The following is an 18,709-nucleotide window of genomic DNA, read 5'->3' on the forward strand; positions in this document are numbered from 1 at the left end:
TTTTTGCATGAAAGCTTCACTAAAATAACTGGAGCTCTCATTTTTCAATAAATTCTCTCCTTTTGATTAGTGTACCTAGACTATGCAAAAGGAGTAATTTTGAAATGGATCAGTAATACTCTGCAAAGTGGAAGTAACAATAATTGGTGATTAAGATTTCACAAAGTTTTTACCTAATGGATGGTAGGTAGGAACAGTTCCCCAAGTGTGGACACCATGCTAGGAGTATGAAATTACACGAAAACAGTGTCATATCAGCTTCTCAACAGCTCTGGTTTGAACTTAATTGGTTTCTTAGGATATTCTACACAGAATTAATATTTGTCATTAAATATTTTGTTAAATTCCCAATTTGGTAGTTGTTTGGATAGCAAAGGGACCAATATTGAAGAAAAACTGGCAGAAAGCAAAACACAGTGCAAAAACCCCACATTCGCTTAATCCTACAAATAATGTTAATTCAACAGTGATATTTATCTTTCATAATATAGGAACAAAGGAATACAAAGGCAGCATATTTATTAGAGTGTATATAAATATCATACACATCCACATATTCCTATGTACAGAATTAGCCTGTGAAAATCACTGCCACAGAACAAAGGGAAGAGACTTTGATAAACTTTCTGAAGGAATAAAACAATATCCAAACTAAATAATTGTAAGATATTAGTTTTCAAGTACATTCAGATATCACAGTGACTGTAATGTTATACCCTCCCCCCAAACTCACCTATACAGAGAGTATCCTTAAGCCTCTGAAAAAATTACTTTTCTAGTACAAGGAAGATATTTCTCCCTGTATACAAGGAAGGTATTTCTCCCTAACATTCTAGAGGTTTATCTCTGAAGTAGCTGACAATGACTGCTGTCATTGAGACTGACAAATTAAATAAATGTTTAGATCACTTGATATGGCAAATTCTTCACTGCCAAAATAGCTTACTGTCAGAATAGTTACACTTCTTCATTTGATCCTTTATATTAAAAATAATGAGAGCAACTTACAGTGATAAATATAAACTTTTTAATGATGCAGCCTAGCATACAAGTCATATAGATTGCAGTACACTCAGCCGTCTAAACAGATGTTGTCTATACAGTGCTTTAAGCACAGGCCCACAGTGGAACTTGAATTCCTGCTTGGTTAGTGTCGTACTGCCTGGGCACAAATCTGTGCCCAGGCTCAGGAGCCTGGAGGAGCAGGAGCCCCCATCGCTGCTCAGCCTGAGTCTGGCCTCAGATGCCCTTTATGCTGTGTGGTAATATCATGTGACTAACTTCAGGGAAACAAGCAAGCCAGGAGCTTCTTCTCAGACAACCTAGTACCTTAGGAAAGGCTGCCACAACAGAAATGTAGCAAAGCAAATGCCCAGGGTATGAACAGACCATGCTGATCAATGAACAACTCTTGGGAGCGCCTGCTCTCACTGCCAGCACACCTGTGAAGAATACACAGAAATAAACAGAACCAATGCAACCTGTAAGTGGTTTTAGTAAAATCTTCGTGATAGTAAATGCCAGTAGTAAAGAAATTCTAGAAAAATGAAGTAGAATGGATGGTCATAAGAGAATAACATAAGAAAATAAATATTTAACTTTTAATTTATGTTTGTTGCCTTTTCTCCCCAAATTCAACTCAAATATTTGCATACTGCGTGTTATGTTTTCACTACGTCTCTCACTAACTTTGAAGGACACCCCCAGAAGGTCAACATACAGTAAATCGTCCTGTATCAAACTCCAGTTCCAGCTATTACTAGACATGTATCACATATTAGCATGCCTTTACCACTTTTTTGGCAGAATAAATTCTAAGAAAAGAGAATTGAAGAAAAAAAGAAGAAAAGAAAAATTTGTTGAAATTTTTTTTTTGGAGTTATGCTTCTCTTTGGATTAATCCTCTTCTAAAAGTCTGTGAGGTACTGCAAGCCTTCAGGCTTTCATTCTCTGTAACACCTGGGGGTATTTCTGCCCACGTAACTACAGCTGCTGAATTGAAGATGGCTGCATCTCCACCATGAAAGTGCAATGCTTAGTCTGCTGAAAAATTCAGCCCACTTGATAGTTTTGTTTAATCTTCAGATCTGAAGTGCTGAATCTTTAAGATTCAGATTTCATTTTCTAAAGAATAATTTTCTAATCCTTCTTGTGAAGAGCTGAACATTTCAAGCTGAATTGCAGGAAACTGAGGCAATGTTTCCATCCTGAGCTTGGAAGGAAAGAAAATCAGACTTTTACTCTTTTCAAAAATGGTCAGTACTGCCGCTAAAGGCAGTGACAATTGCTAGAGGCAATTCTGATAATTTCCTCCAGGGAGGTTTCTTCCAAGTACGGTTTACAGTATGACCTACAAAATGTAGCTTGGTATTGGAAAGGATGGCAAGGATTTTTCAAGGGTACTTACAGCACAGTATGTTAAACTTGCTGCTTCCCATTTGCTTTCATGTTTATAATCAAATTTGAAATGTTCTCATTGCTTCCAGTAGTTTAGTCTTTAATATAATTAGATGTAGTAGTTAAGCTGTTTGATATTATATAATGTAGCAGTTTTTCTTTAAGCTATATCTTTATGCAGGCAAAACAAATTCAGATTTTATCCAAACAAGCAGAATTCCCACAAGACAATTCAAGTTATACTCAAATTAGAGGTATGCTAGAGGCAAACCGATACTGTTCTTCATTAAAGTCTTTTTGTGGGTTTGGATGCTTGGCACAAGCATTACTTGTAATGTAAAGCGCATATCCTGAGGTGTAAGATACATATGGCAGGACTGTCTCCATATAAGTGAATTAGTGTCCACAGAGTTGAACAAAAATCCTCCTGATACATGTTTTCCTACCCAATGGTCTGAAGATTTCTCTTTGCCATTTTGAATGGGCACTGCTGTGATGGCAGTATGAAGAAACTATGGCAGAAGAACAGTGCAATAGGAACATCATAATAAGGAGTAACATTACTGAAAACTAAACAGATAGCACAAGGCATTTACCAGTATATTCTTAGTAGCTGCTGACAATTTAGCTGAATCAACATCAGCATTTCTTATTCTAAGAAATTGTTCAAGTGATGTAAGAATTACTCACTGGATTCTGGATTAAATGATAGCTCTGGTTTTAAGCTTTGGTTCTGCTGGATGAGAATCTTTCCTTCAGATATCCTCTGTAGAAATACCTCAAGAAGAAAATGGAAGGGCCTCTCAGACTTCAGCTTACTGCTCCTGCATGAGGAGATAAGATACGTCTCTTTTAAAGTTATTTTACTGTTGGTGTCACGCTCAGCTCTGCCTTTAGCCTTTATGTGCAATGATTATATTGTTGTACTGCCAGTGGCCAGATGGAGCCAGAGATTTTAATGAGCATGGGTTTCCATCGCCTGGAGATCATTGTGGCTGCTATTGTTCCGATTGCTGTGATTAATACTCTCCTTCAGGTGTCCTTCAGAAGGTAGATTTCGTAGGCTCTGACGTAACTGTTCAAACCGTCCATCTCAGCTGTTTCATGCCTAATTGGATGGATGGTTTTGTGTTTTGTTAGATTGCTTTATTTTAAGATTATTTTAATTTCAAGGCAGAAATACTTACAAATAGCTGTTATAACACAGCGCTACCGAGTCTTCAATTACAAGGTTGATTTGTCTAACTGGACATTCCCCATTGACTAGCACCCAATACTGCTTGTCTTTAAAACTTAGTAATTTAGGGCTTGTGAAGGCTGAGGGCTTAACAGCTATTTTGGCTGCAGTCCTCCCTCAACAAGACAACAGGAGCAAACGTTTTACTCTCACTGCTCCTTCAGTAGGCCTCAAAACTGGGAGAAAGCATTATCATGGCTCCATCTGCATTCACTCCTCTGCTTTTCTGGAGCTCTGCTCTTACTGAAACATGAAGTGCTAAATAAAGACTACAAAAATTACCTATGAAAATGAAACTTCTTCAACAAATTTTTGTCTGTTCTCTTAAGAGAGCATTCGTTCTCCATTAGTTAGAAGTAAGATAATACAGAAACAGAACATGTATGCAAGTTCATTTCCTGCAATTAATTACAAAGCAAGTAAGTTTGCAGGTTACTGTAATGACAGTGGGACTTCACACTCTTCCTGCTATCACAGTGAAATGTCATAACATAGGGATACATCACTAGGCTGTGAAGTCTTGCTCATGTGTTCCTACCACAGGGATTTTTTTTGCTGCCACTTCCAAGAGCTTCAATATACTCCATAGGAAGTCTTACATGTGATAATGAAGAACAAATAACATTTTTGTAGTTGCTAATACCTAGAGCTATACCAGATATGGAAGATGATGGGCATGATTTGTTTTCCACATGTCGTGGTTTAGCCCCAGACGGCAACTAAGCACCACGCAGCCGCTCGCTCACCCCCACTCCTCCACCCCCCCCGCCCCCCCCCCCGCAGTGGGATGGGGAAGAGAATCGGAAGAGTAAAAGTGACAACACTCATGGGTTGAGATAAGGACAGTTTAATAGGGAAAGCAAAAGCCGCACGCGCAAGCAAAGCGAAGCAAGGAATTCATTCACTACTTCCCATGGGCAGGCAGTGTTCAGCCATCTCCAGGAAAGCAGGGCTCCATCACGTGTAATGGTTACTTGGGAAGACAAACACCATCACTCTGAATGTCTCCCCCTTCCTTCTGCTTCCCCAGCTTTATATACTGAGCATGACATCATATGGTATGGAATAGCTCTTTGGTCAGTTTGGATCAACTATCCTGGCTGTGTCCCCTCCCAGCTTCTCCTGCACCTGGCAGAGTGGGCACCTTGGGCACCTTGGCCAGTGTAAATACCGCTTAGCAACAGCCAAAACATCAGTGTGTTATCAATATTATTCTCATACTAAAACCCAAAACACAGCACTACACCAGCCACTAGGAAGGAAATCAATTCTATCCCAGCCAAAACCAGGACACCACAACATGAAAACAGTGATCCATGAAAGTCACTAAAATGCGTGTGGGTTTACTTACGAAATGTGGAAGAAGATAAATTTAATTATTAAAATCAAAACCTTCCCTCACTTTGAAACATCCCTTTCTTTCTTCATAAGCGGTCATTCTTTTGAGAGAAAACAATTTCTGAAAAACAGTTATTTTTACTCATAGCTTTAGTTAGGTTTTTACTAGTAGCTTTAGTCAGGTTTTTATTTAAAATCCCAGGTTCCTGCATAGAAAAGTTCTTGCTACTTACATTGTGAATGCTGCAAAAGCAGAGTCCTTGTTATACAGTTTTCACATTTCCTTTGAGGTTTTTTTTTTTACAAATATGGAATTTTTACATTTCTTTCAGTCCAGTCTTCTGCAGCTACTATAAATAATTCCTTAGCCCTTAAATACATTCTCTATGCTTTGAACCAAAGTTAGTGTTTTCTCTTACTTTTTTTTTTTCTTGTGAAAAAGCTTCTAAAATTAGTGATTCCAATTGGTAGCTCCCCTCTGGACTTCTTCTACTTCATACATACAGTTTAACTAATTAGGGAATCAGGCATAGTTAGAAAACTCAAAATAAGGAAATAAATGTGCACTGCTATCCTTAAGAAGAACACCTTATTGAGGTAGAAAGAGAGGCAGAAACGTCTTTTCTACTACCTGAAGATCCACTTGAACACTCCTGCTGTTGTATCCATTTCTCCGCAGGGTGCAACTTCAACCTTGGTCCTGTGAGAAAGGAACCTGTTTTGAGCACACCAGTGCTGCACCTGAGAGTGTACCTTGTGGTTCCTCAAGTGTAGATGTAAAACTAATTTGTCCACCAAAGGAACCTCTGAAGTACACCAAGTAACTAATATAGACACACTCTATGTGACCCACACCATACCAGGTGCAGCCACAACCTGGTTAGATGGGCAGGGAAAGGTTCCTTGAGTAGGTATAGACCTCTTTTTACCTGCTTTTCTCCTTGCAAACATGCCCTTGACCCATGTACAGCATGTGCCTCCCTCTAGGGACTTGGATAATTTAATAGATTGCATTTGCCTGTGACAAAGATGCAGCAATTCTGAATTATCGTCTCATGCAATAGAAACTTATGTTTCCGACCAAGAGGTTCCAGCCTTAAACTCTGCAAATAAATTGCTTGGAAGTGTTATTATTCAGGGAGGAGTAATATGAAGTTAGAATTAAGGGCTTTGAGTTCTACCAAAGGTAGGAACCGTAGATTTAATGTCAATCTGCATCTACTATTTCACTTAGGTCTGCCTATGATTTCAGTTCTACTGATTTAATAATGCATACTTTTAAAAAGGGAAAATGCCATTGACTTCAAAGGACCTTTGGCTCAGACCCTATGTGAGAAACATTCTGAAAACGTAAATGCTGTTATCTCAGCTGAAACATGCTGCATTCCACAGACTAATGCGGTATCAATTCACAGGAGAGTATATGCCTTCAGTCAGACAATGTTTCTTGAAAAGTTCTTGTTCCTTAAAATTGCGTATAAGACTTTCACTGCACTAAGGTCAAACCATCTTATTTCTAATATTTTAACATCCCTAGAGCTATTTTCAAATAATAAAAGTTTGCTTCAATTGTCTTTGTGGAATCACCTCTGAACTGTGAATCCTTATGAGTGTTCTCTCATTTCTATTCCCATCTTGGCTCAGAAGTACTTCTTGCAATAATCCCTGACTTTTCAGGGACTCAGTTCAGAAGAAAATCTGACTACTCAGGCTCTGCACCAAATACAGAGAAGCTAATGCAAGTACCAGAAGCAAGATGGACACACAAAAGAGTGAAAATTAACCTGAGCAAAACTGTTACATGGTTATACTGCTCTAGTACCAATGTAGTTTAGGCAATGCTGACTCTACGTCCTCTCATTGCAACCTAAATCCTGGGTCATTAGTCTGCGAGACCTGGCAAATGGAGAAGGTTCCTGCCAAGACCTATAGAAGGACCTCCAGGAAAGCACCAGGGTGCTGCAGGTAATAGTGCAGTAGACACAATCACTGTTAACACTGTAAATACTAAACTCAGACAAATAATAGCAAGACTATTATGTTTCTTGTGACATCCTAATGTTAATGGGACCAGTCAAGATCAGAGCTTTATTACAAACCGTATAATTTTCACACACACAGCAAGAAACTATTTCTGTTCTTGAGAGCTTACAATTAAAATGGGTATAAGAAGGAAAGGGTTAGAGAAAGGCAGTAGGCAGACATGCTGTTTCAGATGAAGAATCCAATACAGAGACAGTAACTAATACTAAAGTTCAGCTCCAGTCTCCCAAGTTACAGTCTGATGCATTAACCACAATATTTGCCTTCTGTCTTCCTGTGCTTTTAAAAACTGAACAATAATATGAGCAACGTCTTAACTATTTTGTTCCATTTTTAAGAGTATTAAACTCCAATATCTTGAGCAAATCTCATCATAAATCATTGCACTACTTCGAATGCAATATCAGCTCACTGCAGGTCTTTTTACAAAAAAATAGCTATGTGTCTCATTGAATGAAAACAGCAATATTCTCAACATGAGCTGTATTTCCCAAGCTTGTGTAGCATTTAATATTACAGATATTTCTTAGAATTTGATATTGCTTATCATAATGTCTTAGAATACAAGAAAGGACTAGTAGTTAGTGACCACTTCTATTTGAAAGGTTTCTGCTGTCTTCTTTCATGATTTTTATCACGATCAGTTTATTGCAGTTAAGTAACAATCTTCCCTTTGCAAAACTATGAGTGGTAAGATTAACCAACAACCTTTGCTTAAAACAAAGTCTGCTTACTTAAACGATACGGTACTGATCAGGTAAGAAGGATTTTAGAACAATGAATGGCTCATTCACATAGGGCATAATCTAGCAGTTCATTGTGGTCCTAGGTAGTAGGATCACAAGGAAAGTTTTTTTCTTTCTGTTGAATGTAGCTGAAAGACTCCTGTGGACTGTAGAAAAAAGTAGTTTTCACTTTTTATTTTTGTGAGACTTTCATAGATATGGCAAAAAATGCCAGTCTATAATAAATGTTCCATGGTGTTCCTTGGCACAAACATCAAGTACGTTTGTGTAAATACCCTTGTGCTTTTGCGTGGAGAAAAGGAGGCTGAGGGGAGACCTTACTGTTCTCTACAACTACCTGAAAGGAGGTTGTAGAGAGGTGGGGGTCAGTGTCTTCTCCCAAGTCACAAATGATAGGACGAGAGGAAATGGCCTCAAGTTGCACCAGGGAAGGTTTAGACTGGATATTAGGAAATTTTACTTCACTGAAAGGGTTGTCAAGCCTTGGAACAGGCTGCCCAGGGAAGTGGTTGAGTCGCCATCCCTGGAAGTATTTAAAAGACATTTGGATGAGGTGCTTATGGACATGGTATAGTGGTGGTCTTGGTAGTGTTAGGTTTACAGTTGGACTCGATGATCTTAAAGGTCTTGTCCAACCTATACGATTCTGTGATTCTGTGATATTGTGATTATGTGTGTACCTGTGCTGATTTGAAGGTAGAGGGAATTTACTGCAGCAATCCTTTAAATTAATACAATTTATAATCTGTATAATTTTACATGATTCAAACAGATACATTTGGACTAACCACAAGATTATTGAGCAATTTTTTATATTTACTCATCTGCCATTAGCTAGATGGAAAATTTAAATCTCATGAATTAGGGATAGAAAATTGGACACAAAAAATAAAGCCAAGGAAAAGAAAAACCCAATATATCTCCTTTAAACTATGGGCTGTATTATATACAACTATGTTTAAAGGATGTTAGAGTTTCCAAGTTATATACTGAGAAGTATATGTCAGATGTCAGAATTAACAGATAAAACTAGCTACAGCCCCCTCATTTGAGCATTATGATATAGGCATGCCCACTACCACAGAAAAGCATGGACAGAATCCAGGTTTCCAGAGTCCTACTCCAAGGGGTTACCAAAACAAAATGCTTTTGCTCTCCAGTACCTTATAGAGCAAACGAAACAGGAATGCTGCAGAACAAGGAACAAGCAGTCTTGTCTTTAGAGACTATGACAATGGCAGCCAAAATAAAGTTGTGAAGACAAATTCTGTATTTTCTCAGAGTTGAACCCAGTCTTCTACCCCTCGACCCCCCGTTCTCCCATCATATTTAGTGAGTTCTGGAAATAGACGAGTAGAGAATAAGATACCCTAGCCTTCAGCTGGGAGCCAAATAATCTCACTTCCCCGGAGTAACTCGGTCCCTAAACTCGTAGCTCTTTTTTAGGATGGCTTTGTTTGGCCTTATGAATCCAAGCTGCTCAGTGAGAGGAGGTGTCCAAGATACTTTCGCTTGGACTGTCCCCGGGTCGGTGATTAGGGCGAGCTCCTGCAACGTGCACGCCAAACCTCTCCACTTAGCAGTGTCAGAACCCCAACCTCTCTCATTTCCTACTGAGAAGTTCTCTGGCCTCAAGGATACTATACCAAAGGTAGATCTCAGTCGTTTGTGCTGGATGGATCATTCCCGTTCCTCACTACAACTATTCACACAGGACCTAGCAAGTGCTCCACCTGGGTCACTGCAAAGTTTTAGGGGAGAAATGTGTGTGAGAGAAATGCCTAAAAGTTTTAGATCCCAAGAAAATACGGCAATACTAGCTGACAGCCTGCATTACTGTTTGCAACTGAGATAGACTTAGTCCTTGATTTTAATATACAGTGTTAAAGATACAGCAAAGAAATTAAATTAAAATCCTTCTTAATTTCTGTTCATATTAATGTATTTTAGTTTATTTTAACATTCTATCTTTTCTCATTACTATATATAACTTTCATATATGCATAGTGTGGGAGATATAGGGGGGTAGGGGAGTGTTGTTCGTGTGTATAAAAGGTGAAAGAAAGCCAGAGATGCAAATATACAAACATGCATAGCATGTATAATGTCCATGTCACCTACATTTCTCTGAGTTTCATTAAAGTTTAGAACTAAGATCTCCTGAAGCACTCTTGAAGCATACTAATTCCATTTAAAGGCTATTACTGAAAGTCAAAATGTTACAGGCTAATGTCTGACTCAGTTGCCATGCTTTCAGTTCCAGCAAGAGGAAGAGAATATTAGTTTACTCTTGACAGTGTGTAAGTTCCTGGGGATCTTTTTAATCTTGTACAAATATCCTGCAATAAAAAGTTCCTGCTAACTTTATTACCAAAGGACAAAGTAATTAAAGAGAAGGTCAATGGAAAAGATCTGCAAATCTTTGATGTTAAAATACGGATCACTATTCTTCTGGATTGTGTTTTGTGTAGTTTAATTATATAAATCTAATTTTAAAACATTATTTCCAAAAAAATTTGGACCTATTTCTCTAGAGTAGATGAACATCTTCAGAACATATGTCATTTAGATAAAAGAAGAGCAGTATATGCTAGGCTTTTAATTTAAGGAACACAGTTTAAGGAATTGTCTATAAAACAGTGCAAATTATATACTTTACCCTTGCCAAAAAGAAAAAAAAAGTTCCTCTGCACTTCCAAGGCTTTCAGTTGTCATCTCCAGAACTACTGTAATTCCCTGACAGAGACTGAGGGTAGGAAGAGAACAAGTTGGTTTATATTTACCATTTCATTTTGGTTAGCTATAAACCACACCACTGCCCTGGGCCCATGTCTCAGCTGTTTTCTTTGTTAATTTATGGCACCCAATGGGGCCCACATTTTTAATGTGAGTGAAGAGGGAAGTGGAAGGACAGTGATTTGTCCAAGCCCAAACAGAGCATGAAACTGCAGCAGCTGGAACTAGAGCTCAAAAAAAAAAACACTGGACCAAACTGCACTGTCCTGTACAGTAGAAAAAAACAACCAAAAAAAGCTTTATCATTGAACAAGGATTATTCTGCATATCAGTTTGTCTTTATTAGTTTAAACTTGCATTTTATTGCTAGACTTCCAGGCACCAGGCCATGCAGGAAAATGACCGCAAATACCTCAGGTAAATTTGTTGGTAAGCTGCCTCTTGGAAAATTGCTCTTTCCTTCTGAAAAAAAAAAAAAAAAAAAGGAATAAACCCATCAAATTGTTAATAGCATGGGATGTGGCTGATATGAGATGAAGAAATTGCATTTTCATTTAGATGTGGCTACCTCAAATTGCATTTGCTCTGGTTTTGACACTTTAGCAACAAAGTTGAATTATGTTATACCTAAAGCTTGTGGATCTACATATCTTTTTTGAGTTAACCATGAGGTAGATTGTTCCAATATCTTATGAATACAATTCCAGTTAAAATTAAGGAATAATATTAATCTAAAACTAGTATCCCATTGAACAGAGGAAAACAAGACATAAGAACAAGAAATATGGTCATGCTGGGAAGTAGGGACAGGCTCGTGTTCCTGAAAGATGAGAGAATCCTTAAAGCTCCTGTTGGTTTTGTGTAAGAAAGGAAGAAAAAATATTGATAACTGTCAGAAATTGTTTAAAAAAAGTAAGTTCTAGTTTTTGGATTAAAACACTTGACAAAAATGAAAACAAACAAAAAATATAACAGCTAAAAATGAGAGTGGTGAAAGCAGCCTGAATTTTAGATGCAGTTGTGGAAACAAAGAGTTAGATATGTAATATCTTTTATTAACAGTGTGCTGTCTCAGTTTGGGTCTCAAGTCTGTGGAATTTTATGCCTCAAAATGAAAGACTTCACTGCACAGAACATGGTAGTTGTTCTTTATTGATCTTTTTGAAACACAGAATACCTAATAATAAATGGAAGTAAGGAAAAGTCAGATGTTTTCAGAAGGTACATAAGAGGAACATAGGTTAGCAGGGTCATTAGATCAAGTCCCCTGTTACTTCAAACAGCTGCCTCATAGATTCTTTTCCATAAAATTATCTAGCTCCAATTTAAAATAGCTGACATTGCTAGCTCCCAACAGCTACTTCTATGGAAAGTCTTGTTCAAAAATATAGGTGGTTAATGAGCCTTCCTTAAATTTTCAGCCTAAATGAATTTATTCATTTTATGCCAACATTGTCTCTTAGTTAAGAAGTTAAGATAGCCTAGGCAGCCTTGAACTTGTTAAACTCATCAAGATTCTCTAGCATACCCTCCTTATACATATTCTTACCTTCCTCAGTCATACTAGTCCTCTGCTTCAGTGGGATTTGTCTTTCTGGACCAGAGCTCTATGGAGTATTTTATATGCACTATACTCATTAGCTTGTCTAATAGTACTGATCCTTCCCTGTTTGTAGTGAAAATGCGTCCTGTGGTGCATCTCTGTTCATTTGGAATGCTGTGATCATAACCACGGGTATGTCTCATTGGTGATGATGTGATGAAAACCCTAGACTTTCTAGTTGATTCTAGTTGATAAAATCTTAGTATATAGCATATATTCACTTTGTGTGGCTAAATTGTGTGGCTAAATTTCTTTACTCACATTCTCCAAATCAGCCATGGTTTCCTCTTTGATTTTCCTATCTGTCTTTATTGATAGGCCTTTCAGATTTGGATAATCCATGTTTGGGAATCAGCCACATTTGAAATCAGATAGTTACTTAGAAGCTGAAAAACACAGGTGAGATAATTACCTAGGTTTGTGTGGTAACAACTTGTAATGGTTACTGAAGCTTACAAATACTATAGCTGAGGTCATTGGTGCACTTGTAGGTGCACCAAGCTTTAAGGCACTTTCAGTCCCTGTGTCAATAGGGATAATCACAGTAGAAGTCCAAGTCAGCTGTGCTTATAAATACAATTTATTTCTCTTAACCCAATCACTTTCGGATAACATTCTGTAAAGTAAATGTGAAATGAATTATTGATGAGACTGTCTAGAAATAATACCAGTTGACTGTCCTTTGGGGGCTAAGACATGAACGTTTTGGCTTTTTTTTTTTGTGAAATACAGATATGTGTAAAGTAGATAATCTTATATGAGCAGTTGCCATATGATCCTTTTACAGTCAACAGAAAAAAAATATGTATGCTTATAAGATGCAATTGATCTTATCCTATGATATATGCATAAAGTAGGTAAGTGTATCTGAAGTACCTAAAGGAACTGTTCTTTGTAGATTTCTATTTCTCATATAGACTGTAAAAAACATTAAGTGATTAAGATGCATGTGTCTGAAATTAGTTGAGGTAATCCCACCCTAAGTTTCATTCGGATCAGTGGCATCACTTTACACGTACGGGGAATGGGCTTTATTTCTCTATATTTTGGTCAAACTGGCAGTTTTCCTTCTTTGAAAAGTAGACTGATTTTCCCTTTTTTTTTTTACTGCAATTATGACTGGGAAAATGATCAAAATACTGGCTGCTCTGACAGAACTCAATCTGATGATTAAATAATCAGTTTTCAGAGCATGTCAGGATTCTTGGTATATCTACTAAAATCCAAAATATGTGGTAATTTCTCTGTTCATATCATCTGGAAATTGTTTTTCCATGACTTGGAAAAACTACAGATTTGGTTACAGTCCTGGGAAAGGCTGTTTAAAACAAACACCATCCCCCAGGTACAGCAATTCTCTTATTTTTATCTTCTATTTTATATCATTCACATATTTAATAGAATTCTTATGTGTAATGGAATGATCTTTTTTTTTTTCCCTGTAGAAAAGAAGTACATGCTAAAACATTTGTTGTTCTTAATATTAACATTTCTAAGGATTTGTTAGGGACAAACTTTCTCCTTCTTTAGAAGGTTTAATTCAGCCAGGTAAGATTTTTTAGCTCTGACCTTCATCTGTGCTTTAGCTGAACTTTTAAATATCTTGAGCCTAGTGTCTTGATGCTAAAGGCTTAGACGAAGTGTGTATTTTGTTTAATATTTTATGTTTAGCCATTGTAAAAACTTAAGGAAGATTAGATATGTTTGGAATAGTTGCAATATTCCATCTTAGCTGGCATTTCCTAAATTCTAAAGGTTTCATGCTCATCTCATTGCTGAGATCCTGCTGAGAAGTGATGAAGACCTCAGTAACTGATATCAACTCACTGTCAGACAAAATAAGACAGAACTTCCCAGCCAGAAATGGCAGAAACTGATACATAGGAATTCTGCTTTATGATAATTATTTTTTCAATGAGAAATCTTGGAAGATGGGTAAATGCAGACTGAGTTGACTGTGGACACCTTTACTTATCAACGACTTCACCATGGTTAGGAAAACTGATTCATGATTTCCTCTGCTCACCCACAACGCTTCAGTCATGCTTGGGTTCACCATCCTTTGCCAACTGTTCTTCAACCAGAACCTGATCTGTTCCTTACTCCAGAGTACTTTTTTCACCATAATGAGATAACCACAGGTGGTGAGAGATTTTGAAAAGCCCCTTGACACTTGCTGGTTTATGAGTCCTTTCCTTTACCTTATAGCTACATTGGAATGCTGAACTGGACTTCATGGCACTCTGCAGGACCTAGAGGTTTGGGGACAAGTAATCCATGGATATGGATTAAAATCACAAACATAGATTATACTTGTATGCACTCTTAGATAAAGCAGCAGTGTCTCATACTTAGTAGCTGTTCAGTGAGATTCAGGAAAATAGTAATGGATTTTTCCTCTCTGTCTATTGATAGGAAATAATCCATTGGTGCAAATAAGGTGGTTTCATAAAGGTGATTTTATACCCAAATTTTGTCATAAATCTAAAATGAAACAGATTCAGAATATTAGTTCAGTTAGATGCAGTTATAGTCTCTCTTCGGTTAGTTTCTCTGTCAGCTTTTTCAGGATCAGGAACTCTGAAAAACTTTCTATTATGCATCGGTACAGCTTTTCCATTCACTTTGCCCTTTCTTATGAAAAACCTACATATTGTTGCATTGCTTTGGTCTGTGGTTAGAACAGAATAGTTTCATTACTTCCTAGAGAATCAGGTTTTACTAACTAGTTATTTTAAGGATACTCAGTTAAGTTTGTTAAAGCATAGTTTCTCCATCAGGCTAAAAAAGGACTGATTAGTTTTGCATTAATTCCAATAGTGGTATTTACTGCAGCACTGGCAAAGCACTGAAACACATACTACAGGTGAACAGGCTCTTAATTAACATGTTATTGTTATCGTCTTAATAATAGTCAAGACAGCCACAAGCAGTCTTAACTATTGTTCTCCAGCTGATCATACAGACTTGGTTTGGTTTTATATAAGCTCAGGCAGCAAAATCAGAGAGATGACTAAAAGCACATACCGATTTGACCAACCTGTTTGCAAAGAAATACACTGAGAAGAAAGCAATCTTTTCAGTTACTCCAGTGGTAGGATAACCTGGACATCGTATATCCTCAGTGAGCCCCAATGAACTGTGCTTCCTGTCAGTCTAAAGCAACGATACATTAGACATTTACTATCTTTGACAACAGTTATCTCATTGAAACATGTCAAGAAAATAGTATTTCTCTTTTTTTCAGAGTAGACATAAATATTTTATGTTTAATGCAGTGCTACTTTAAATTGGGAAATGTCCGTCCACTGAGTACAAAGAACAACTTTTTGCCAGCAGGCTTTTTAAGCCTATGGTTTTGCTGTCTCTCTAAGGCTGTTTTATATTAAAGCAATGGGACTAAATATCTAATGAGGAACATCTTGCCAAGAGTAACTGGACTGAGGAAAGCACCCTTTTTCAGTGTATCATTGGCTGCATATTCCATTTCTAAGATAGGATTCGTGGCAACTAATTTTGGCTATCCAAAAATGAAGTGTCTAGTCTACATTAGATAAAGTTAATCATCAGAGAGAAGCAAATCCAAGGGCATTTAATTTAATTTTAAAATAGGTGGAATGAGTGACTAACTCACCAGAGAGCTTCTGTAGGATATCTTGCCTTTGCTTATGGAGAGATCCTGAATGCCCAGCTTGGACTGGAAGCTTAACTGTTAGATGGTTAAAGTCAGCTGGCCAAGCATCACCTTTTGGCTTTTAATAACCCCTTTTGCATTAAAATTTCTGACCAGTGAGTGAAAGCCTTCATGTCCTGTAACCCTAATGTCCAGTTGTTCAATGTCTTTGTTGACAACATATCTGCTTTTATTAAAAATGCTGAAAGATAAAAAGAAAAACTTATCGCAGTAAGAGTCAAGTCCTTTTTAATGAAAGCTTGAAATTATCCTGGTCAGAGACATCTAAAATTCACATATATGATTCTCTCATTTTAGCTGCAAATAGTAGGAGAAGGAAGAGAAAAATCACATATTCATATTTTCATCCTTGCAGTATCTATGTGCAGCAATATGTGGCACCCGACACATCTTGTTATGTAATAGAACTAAACTAGGAACAAGGTTCCTGCTGATTTTTTTCTATGAAAGAATACTTCAAATAACGTGCAGCTTTGAAGCAGTTGGTTGCTCAAGTCACGACTCAGTGGTGCCTGAGCATCTGCAAGAGTCACATATATCTATAGCGGCTGACTCATTTCCAGTTTTATACAGAGATATGTGCGTCACATCTTTGATTAATGGTACTGGTGGTGAGAAAGATAGTATCCGGGAGAAACTCTGAGGAGGTCACTGCAGTCACACTCATTTGTCAGGCAGAGTCTGGTGACGTACATAATTGTTATAATTGCTTTAAATTTTCCTGACTTGAAATATCTTACTTGGGAGGCAAATTGTAAGGAGTTCTCAGATGCAAAGGGAAGAATCTGAGATTTCAGTCTAACTTGAGGATTTTTCACTATTTGATAAAATTTATACTTTCCCAGTTCTGTAGAACTGCCAAGCACAATATTTCCTAACAGAGGAACACGGTGTCAAGCATCAGTTCAGCAAGTGAGCTGCTTCCTGCCCAAAGTAAACTCCTTGCAGATATTGTTATACAAGCAGCAAGATTGTGTTTAACAAAGAAGACATTCTGCATGGCATTTGCTATTTTGGAAAAGTATCTGTATAACATCAAGTAGATTTTCCAGTATTTTTCTCAGCTCAACTCAATTTCTATTATCTAGCATCACCAGGGTTTTTCTTCTGGATATCTGTACAATACTGAATACCTGTTTGGTATTTTCCATTCAGCAACTGTTAGCTAGGAAATACAAAAAGGCTTCTCAAACTTCCCCCAGTCTGGAGTGAGAGGGACGGGCAGAGGCATCTTGGCAGTAGGACCGCATGTGGATTTTCAGTCATTACAAAGGTGAGTCCATGGCCAAATGCCAGAAGATTCCTGCTGTTTGAAATATGAGAGAGCCCCTTCCAGGCAGCTGACTGCATGCTCCTGTGCCTGCCGATGGCAGGTGCAAAGCAGTGATAGATGGAAGGCATTGAATGGGGTCCTCTGTCTCTTCCTTAATTGAGTTTGGGGATCTACACACTGAATGACATTACTTAGAAAAGATTTTTTTCTTAATTCAGTTATTTAAAAATATATCAAATTATCTCATGGCAGGATATATTTCTCAAAACAAACATTAAAGCTGAAATTAAGGCTAGTAAATCTTATTAGTCTCTCTTGTTCAGAAGTCTAGGCATGGAAATGAAGAAAAAATATATCAGAACATCTTCTAGACTTTGATTGCTGGCATCTACTAGCTTATGGAGCAAAATTGTTTACAGTTAAAATTTAATGCCTGAGTTGTCTTGTAATTGCACTGATTTTAATAGCAAATTATTGTTTCATGTTAATGTGATCCAGATCCTACGATTTGAAGCATTAGATGGGCAAATTGCATACTACCTCGAAAAACTTTGGTTGCAGTAAATAGAGAGAAATTAATCTCTGTAAAATTTTGCATATTCAGCATTAGTCACATAATTAGAGACCTATCAAAGCACAAGAAAAAAATAACATTACTTGTAGTATTTCCTGTGGGTATATATTTTAAACAACACTTTAATACTGAATAGACTACATCATCTGTGCTGGCTCATTGACTTAAAAGTTAGTGCTGCTTCTCATGTGCAATGGAGCAGGAAATCAGACAGTAAACATTTTAAGAACTATCAACAATCTTAGGCAGTACCTAATGCTAACTGAATAAATAAGGATTTTGTAAATATAATATGCTCTTCAGAAATGCACTCAGGGAAAAGGAGGGGAGCAGCCTGAAGGAGGAGAAAAAAGATGACAACAGAATGGTACATGCTGTGTTTGCTGGGATAAACACTCTCGTTCACTTGCAAATGAGGAATGAATGAATGGAATTGTTTTTTAAGAAACATCATTGCAAGGTTATGTGCAAAACCAAAATTTTGGTAGTTTTCAATTAGAAGCTTTCAGATTAAATTTTCTGGCACACACAAAAACCTTTTAAAATATTACATTCTTTTGCTTCCGGTCTTGATATATAGTTCTAAGGATAATTCTTCAGCAATTTGATCTATCACCTCTAAATGCTAGTGCTTTTTCTGTCCTCCTGTTGTGTAGCAAGAGTGCATGAGGGAAATGGGAAGAATAACAACTTATTGCTATTGCAGGTATTTTATTTTAATGATATTCAGAAGACTAAATTATTTTCATGCAAATAATAATAAATGGAAAAAGTCTGCAATAGAGACAAACCTATCCCCCTGCTTCTTCCTCACCTCGTCTGTGCAGACCCAAAGCCTATTTTAAGTGCAGGCTGTTTCCCTACATTTTTAGAAGAAATATATTTGGTACTTAGGATGAAAGCTATCTCATCTACATTTATAAGAAGAAAATTTTCACTGTGTTAGTATCCTTAATGAATATATATTAAAAGATGCATCCTATTGAACATGCCAACATAAAATAAACTTGCCATAATCTGCATTAGTTTGCAGAGTAAAAACTCAGAAAAACAAGAGAGTTTTTGAAA

The 18,709-nt window shown here is 37.2% G+C and overlaps 1 long non-coding RNA gene across 1 annotated transcript; it reads right to left on the reverse strand.

The window, feature by feature from the left end:
* Positions 1 to 1,371: 1,371 nt before the first annotated feature.
* On the reverse strand, positions 1,372 to 10,957 carry LOC140646993 (uncharacterized). The gene is made up of 4 exons (XR_012040627.1): positions 10,910 to 10,957; positions 5,604 to 5,672; positions 3,088 to 3,221; positions 1,372 to 1,442 (listed from the first exon to the last, which is right to left on the reverse strand). It is a non-coding gene; the product is annotated as an uncharacterized lncRNA (long non-coding RNA).
* Positions 10,958 to 18,709: the final 7,752 nt, after the last annotated feature.

The sequence above is a fragment of the Ciconia boyciana genome, chromosome 2 (assembly GCF_034638445.1).
Source record: "Ciconia boyciana chromosome 2, ASM3463844v1, whole genome shotgun sequence".
Taxonomy (NCBI): domain Eukaryota; kingdom Metazoa; phylum Chordata; class Aves; order Ciconiiformes; family Ciconiidae; genus Ciconia; species Ciconia boyciana.